Source organism: Hyperolius riggenbachi, chromosome 2 (genome assembly GCF_040937935.1).
Source record: "Hyperolius riggenbachi isolate aHypRig1 chromosome 2, aHypRig1.pri, whole genome shotgun sequence".
Taxonomy (NCBI): Eukaryota; Metazoa; Chordata; class Amphibia; order Anura; family Hyperoliidae; genus Hyperolius; species Hyperolius riggenbachi.
In genome coordinates this window covers 205,431,035-205,437,584 of record NC_090647.1, presented here as the reverse complement: position 1 = coordinate 205,437,584, position 6,550 = coordinate 205,431,035, and the positions used below count along the sequence as shown (strand labels likewise).

General features: G+C 37.7%; 1 long non-coding RNA gene across 1 annotated transcript in view; it reads right to left on the bottom strand.

The window, feature by feature from the left end:
• Positions 1 to 255: 255 nt before the first annotated feature.
• The window catches only part of LOC137544211 (uncharacterized), a 51,982-nt gene continuing 45,687 nt past the window's right edge, over positions 256 to 6,550 (bottom strand). Inside the window, exon 5 of the long non-coding RNA XR_011025783.1 lies at positions 256 to 337. This is a non-coding gene — a long non-coding RNA (uncharacterized lncRNA). The remainder of the gene's footprint in view (positions 338 to 6,550) is intronic.

Sequence of the window (6,550 nt, the reverse complement as noted above, 5' to 3'; positions counted from 1 at the left end):
TCATCTGGTGCCTGGATGCATATACAGATAGGAAGATGCTGAAATGAAAATAATGCACATGCCCTTAGTTGTTTCCATCTTTGAAACAATATTATGGGGGCACGAGCACCTTGCACAAAGATGAGGGACCACCAAGGGGGAGACGGATTTCACATTAGAGTTGCCAACAAGACAGAAGAACACTCCTTGCAAGAGAATTTTCAGTTTGCAGTTTAATTTCCAGTTGCTGAAAGCCTGCTTTCCTGTTAAGTCCTTGAAAATGCAGAAAGAGCTTCTGCAGAGACTGTTTTTTATCAGGCTCAGTAGACTGTTTCCAAAAGAAGGCTGAGATGTTTTCCTATAATAAGAAAATATAAAAGGTTGATTACATATCTGAAAACAAATAGTAGCACGTATTTCAGGCTCTTATCCTGTTGCTATAAGGAGTCAGGAAGGAACACTTTTAAAGTGTTTTTGCCTTCCTCTGAATAAACTGGGGAAAACTAAAGGTTTTTCTTTTTTTCCTTGGTTAATGTGGATTGAGGTATCATAACATATTTATTCATGCTAACTCACTGTGTAACTACATCATTATTTATAAAACCCCAAGTTACCTTTGCCAGTTGTGTTTACTCCAGCGTAACTGGAAACTGCAGCTCAAAGGAAAACAGAATACATTTATGTTGAAGAGCTGTAGCATAATTTGTTTTTTAACAGTTAATTTTCTTCTATTGACATCATTAGAATCATGCAGCAACACAAAAAAGACTGCTGATTTCTAAAAACAATAGGCTTAACGAATAAAAAGATGTACTAGGAAAACTGTTTATTTACAGATTGTTTCAGCCAACCACACGGCTATAGCTTTTGTACACTCTTTTGTGTTGTTTCTACATAGAAATATGTAGAAATATTATAGAAATGTTGACTGTAACAAGCCATACTCAGGCAGCTCTAAGTTTGGATTTAGTGGTCAAGGATTCAGTGCAAGCACCAGGTAGTGCTATGCAATTTGCTTCCCTTTTTTAACTCAGCTTTTCATTGGTAGTTTCATTCCCCCCTCCTCGGCCATTCACATATGAATATAGCCTCAATTCTCTAAGCTTTCTCAAACACTTTATTGAACGTTTGATAATTTACCTCATGAGTAAAATCTAATTTTGAATTCATTAAGGTGTTATAGATTTATCAAATGTTTTATCGATAAAACCTTCAATAAATCAATATCACCTTAGTGAATTATCAAAGTGCGAAAAAGTGTTTGCTAAAGCTTAGTGAATTGAGGCCTAAGAGTCAAAATTTATATAGATTTTGATTTTAATTAGAGCTCGGAGTCCCTTTAAATGAGTAAAGATTCCAAAAAAGCATAGGGACACTTTGAAGAAAGAGAAGTTTAAGTTTCTGTTGGCAAAGGTTTTCTTTACTGTGAATATGTGGAAAATGTTTTCACAGGAAATGGTTAAATCAGGCCAGTGATAATTTCTATAAGAAGGGTGGGATGTTTTTCTGTTATATTAAGAGCATATGAATGTTTGATTATATACCTTAAAACAAACAGCAGCATGGTTACTCAGGCCCTTATGTTGTTGCTGTAAGTAGGTGGGAAGGGATGCTTTAAAAAGTGACCCTATGGTAAGGGGATATGGACATTGCCATATTTATTTTCACGTCAGTTGACTGGCAGTACTGATAATCTTTTTAGCTTCAGCAATGTCTGAATCACAAATCTGGAATAAGCATGTAGTTTGTGTAGTCAGACTTTAGTCAGAAGACCTAGTCTGCATAACTGACATGGGTCAGTGACTCTAAGTATTATGCTAGTTTCACTCTGGGGCATTGCTACATCACAACCGTAATATGTACTGCTGAGCATGCTCTCAGCTAATCACCTAATGTACCTCTACCCCCACCCTTTAGATTGTAAGCCTATGGCAGGGCACCCTCCCTTATGTTCCCAGCTTGATCCTCGTGCTCCCTCATCTTTGAGCACTGAGTTCACGGACTCCAACAGACTTGAACTATTGTCAACAAAGACACTTAAGGCATGTACATACGCCATACTTTTTCAAATGAAGGGTCCGCCAGACCCTTCCACGGGGCGCTCGTTCTGCTGACAGTTGCACGTGAGTACAAGCTGTCGGCAGACTTATAAGATTGTCTGCCGACAGCTTGTACTGATGTGCAGCTGTCGGCAGTACGACCGCCCGTGGGGTGGTCTGACGGAACCATAGTTTGAAAAAATACAGCGTGTGTACGTGCCTTTAAGGTTCAAACACACCTACCAACTATCTGTCCAACTATCTGCCAAACTTGTCTGTTAAGCCCCATTCACACGCTTAACAGCGGTCTTTTATGCAGCCAATTGTCAAACAGCTTTTGTTGTGAAACAAGTTGAAACAACTAAAAAAAGTATTTTGCTATTGTTCAAAAATCTGATGAGACTGATAAGAAGTCAATCCAACAGTTGGACTGACTTCTTATCAGTCTTATCAGCTGTTTGAACAACAGCAAAATACTTTGTTTTAGTTGTCTCAACTTGTTTCACAACAAAAGCTGTTTGACAATTGTGCTGCATAAAAGACCGCTGTTAAGCGTGTGAATGGGGCTTAACAGACAAGTTTGGCAGATAGTTGGACAGATAGTTGGTAGGTGTGTATGAACCTTTACCCCATCACATGATCTTGTTTTCTTGTTCATAGTTTCTCTTTGTTTGTTTGGATTGTGCTCCTTGTATGCCCTACTGTGTTACAATAATAATAATTGTGTTGCACATCCTTTAAAAAACAGGTTCACAATAGAAGGGAAAAGTCGCATTGTGCATTAAGCGTGGGATGTGATGCATACACTGAAGCATACAGTACATGAAAAGTATGCTTTACTGAAATTATAAACAGACAGGTTGTCCCATACCACACAATATGTATTGCACTATTCCCACAGATTCTGCCGCACCGTATTGCTAATGTACCAATGTTAACATACCATTATAAAAATTGCCTTCGAAGCAGAGGACCACCAGGACAACCAGGCAATATGCATTATTGAAAAGGAAATAAATATGACAACCTCCACATTCATCTCACTTCATCCAGTGGTGTATCTAGGGAAAACAGCACCTATGTCAAATGTTGAAACTGTGCACACCCTGAGAGTGGGCACACCCTTCAATAGTTAAGGTGTAGTTTCAACTTGAATCGTGTTGTGTCCAAGTGTGGCAATAGGTCAGCAAATACATATCCCTCAAATAACAGCCGGCTTGCCCCTGTTAACCAGGAAGCAGAATGTCATCAAATAACAACAAAGAAGCAACATTTCCCCAAAATAAAAACCAAACAGCATAATAAAATTAGGCTTGTTTCCCCCCCCCCCAAATAATAAGGCAGCATGTATGTCTCAGTACAAAAACTACCTGATAGACCCCAGTAACAGATTATGTCACAGCCACGCCTTCGGTTATAGCCTTCTACATGACAGAACCCCTCACCATAAACATCCAGTAAAAGACTGCCCTCAAAATAGACCTACAGCTACCGAGTGCCCCTGCCCCGATCGGTTAAAGGTCCCACCATCCCACTGACAAACAGCATCTCCAGTAACAAGCAGCCCTTTTGTTATAGGGCTTCCATTAACAAGCACTCCCCTTGTTACTTGTCTCCACACTATTCTGCCTCTGATCTGCTCCTCACTTCCCACATCATGTGATGCCGGAGAACCCCAGACAGCTGCTGTGATCTCTGGAAAAGGAAGGAAAAATCGCGTACGTTAAAAAGGGGCGCTGGGAAAAAAGGGCGCGGGGTTTTAAACGATAAGCATGGATAACGTTTAAAAATGTATTGTACTGTATTTCGTTTAAAATTAATGTTTTATAAAGTTATAAATCATTAAACAATGTGCATTAAATCTGCAATTGTAAAAACGTTAATCTTCTGTTTAAATAGTGAAACGTATAATAACGTTTAAAAAAAAAATACTAAGTATCCATCCCTGTACCTACCCCTAACCCCTAGACCCCCCTGTTGGTGCCTAAACCTAAGACCCCCCTGTTGGTGCCTAAGTAACCCTCCCTGTACCTAACCCTAACCCCTAGACCCCCCTGTTGGTGCCTAAACCTAAGACCCCCCTGTTGGTGCCTAAACCTAAGACCCCCCTGTTGGTGCCTAAACGTAAGACCCCCCTGTTGGTGCCTAAACCTAAGACCCCCCTGTTGGTGCCTAAACCTAAGACCCCCCTGTTGGTGCCTAAACCTAAGACCCCCCTGATGGTGCCTAAACCTAAGACCCTCCTTAGTGATCACTGCATTGTCTGTAGAATAATGTTTTAAAAACAGTAAGGGATAAAATATATTACAATTTACATTACGTACTGATCGCTTTGTTTCGTGAATAATAATGTTTTACAAACAGTAAGGGATAACATTTAAAATAATGTTTTATTGAAATAAGAAACGTAAATCATCACAAGCAGTTATAAAACATGAAAAATCTTCGGGCGCCGTTGGAAAACGTTATTATTCTCGGGCGCCCTTTTTTCCTGTTCGGCGCCCAGTAAACGATAATTATTATGGGAGTGAATGGTGGCGCCCGATTTGTCCACTAGCCTCCTGCGCCCTTTGTTACTGTTTCCGGAAAAATCTATATAGGGAACACCAGTGATGCTGTGGTGCAATGCCCCAAGTGATTTAAATGAAGAAGCGCCCAGTCCATACCTGAACCCCACTAGATGCACAGCTGACCTAATCATTACTTTAAGAAATGTTGCCCTTCTCTAAAGGAACTGAAGTAACAGTTGATGTATTCCAGCTGAAGAAGCAACCACACAGAAGGCGCGATAAGAAGACCATTATGTAGCAGGAGACAGCTTCTTCTAACATTAGCTAAGGCAAAATAAATATAAATAGGAAGCAAAAAATAGAGAGCCATCTCTAAATGCATTTATTGGAAAATCAGTCTTGTGCAAAGATAGAAGCTGTTCAATCTGTGATGTTGCTGGGTTGGACTGTTACATATCAAATGACGGCTAGATTAATTAATACCACTGATAAGTTTGATGAAATTTGGCGCCCTTGGGAGCTTTAGAAAAAAAGCAGAGGACTATGGCCCCTTTCATAGTTTAACATACTTTATTTAGTATTTTGTGCCTTTTTCCTTCCGATTTTTGCATCTCCTTATTTTATCAGTTGTGTTTTTTGTAGGTGCTTGGATCATATATGTAATTGGTTAAGCAGCCGGTATGACCTTATTGTCTGATTCTTCTTGTATTGTATGGTTCATATTCATTGATTGTTCTTTTTTGCTTACCTCTTTATTTTCTTTCTGGTCTACTGTGTATGTGACATTCATTTATTTTAGTCTGGATAGTTTTAGTCTGGATAGTAAGTTATACTATTTTGAATTATGCTTCTTATGTTGTATCTTTTGCATAATGTTTGAATGCATATTTTTGATTACTCAATAACAAGATAAAAAAAATAATATATATATATATATATATATATATGTATATATATATATATATATATATATATATATATATATATATATATATATATATACATACATACATATATATGTGTATATATATACCTGTTACATATCATCTTTTGTGTGTGACTAAACTGTTGGTGGCACAGCAACTGCCCTTGTGTAGTCACAAAAAAGGGCAGAACACTATACAGCTGCTGGCTGAACATCACCAGTCTTTGATGAGCTTTGATGATAAAACAACTCTGGAAGGATTGCTAGTAAGATAAACTTTTATTGTGACATCCCAACATACATTTTAGAAAGTGTGCTCCTCTTCCTCAATTAAATGATCTATCTATACAGTATACTAAATGTTTTCTATTTCTCATAAGCTTACTAGTTAATTTGTAGCAGTATCAATTCTTGACTTCCCACAAAGGAAAGTTCAGCAGTGAGGCCTAGTCCAAAACCTGATGGACCAATCCATTCTACAAAAAGGTCTTAGCAATTAAATTGTTGTCAGCAGATGTTTTTAACCACGGTAGTTGTTTTTATCCATTATGATACTTGGCTACATAAAAGACTGCCAGCAATATTCCTAGAATAAAAAAATGAAAATGTAATGGGTAAGAGGTCCATAACTTAATGAGGGGGGTAAATAAATATAATTTTAGTAAACAAAATAAACATATGTATGTATTTCAAATGTCCACTCAGATAGGGGAAAAAGAGCAAGCCTTAAAGTATCTTTATCTACTGTATATGCAAGAAAAGATGTTCATCGCCCTATATTTATTACAGTGCTATGGCTACAAAACAGACCCTGATATAAAGAAAAAAAAATGACCACCTTGAGAAGTCTTTTTCTGAAAAGGTTATCCAGAGATTTCAAAGCATGTTTGAAAATTTCTGAAACCGACTTTCTGATGATTTCCAGCACACTCTTGATGTTTAGGTTGCTCAAATCAATATAGAAAATATCATGCTCAGGGTTTGACTAAAAAGAGCTTAAATAGCTTATACTATAGACGACATTTTTTTTAAAGAAATTAAATACATTTCCCATATCTTTGAATGAGTTAAAAATAACGTATTAAAAAAAAATGCAT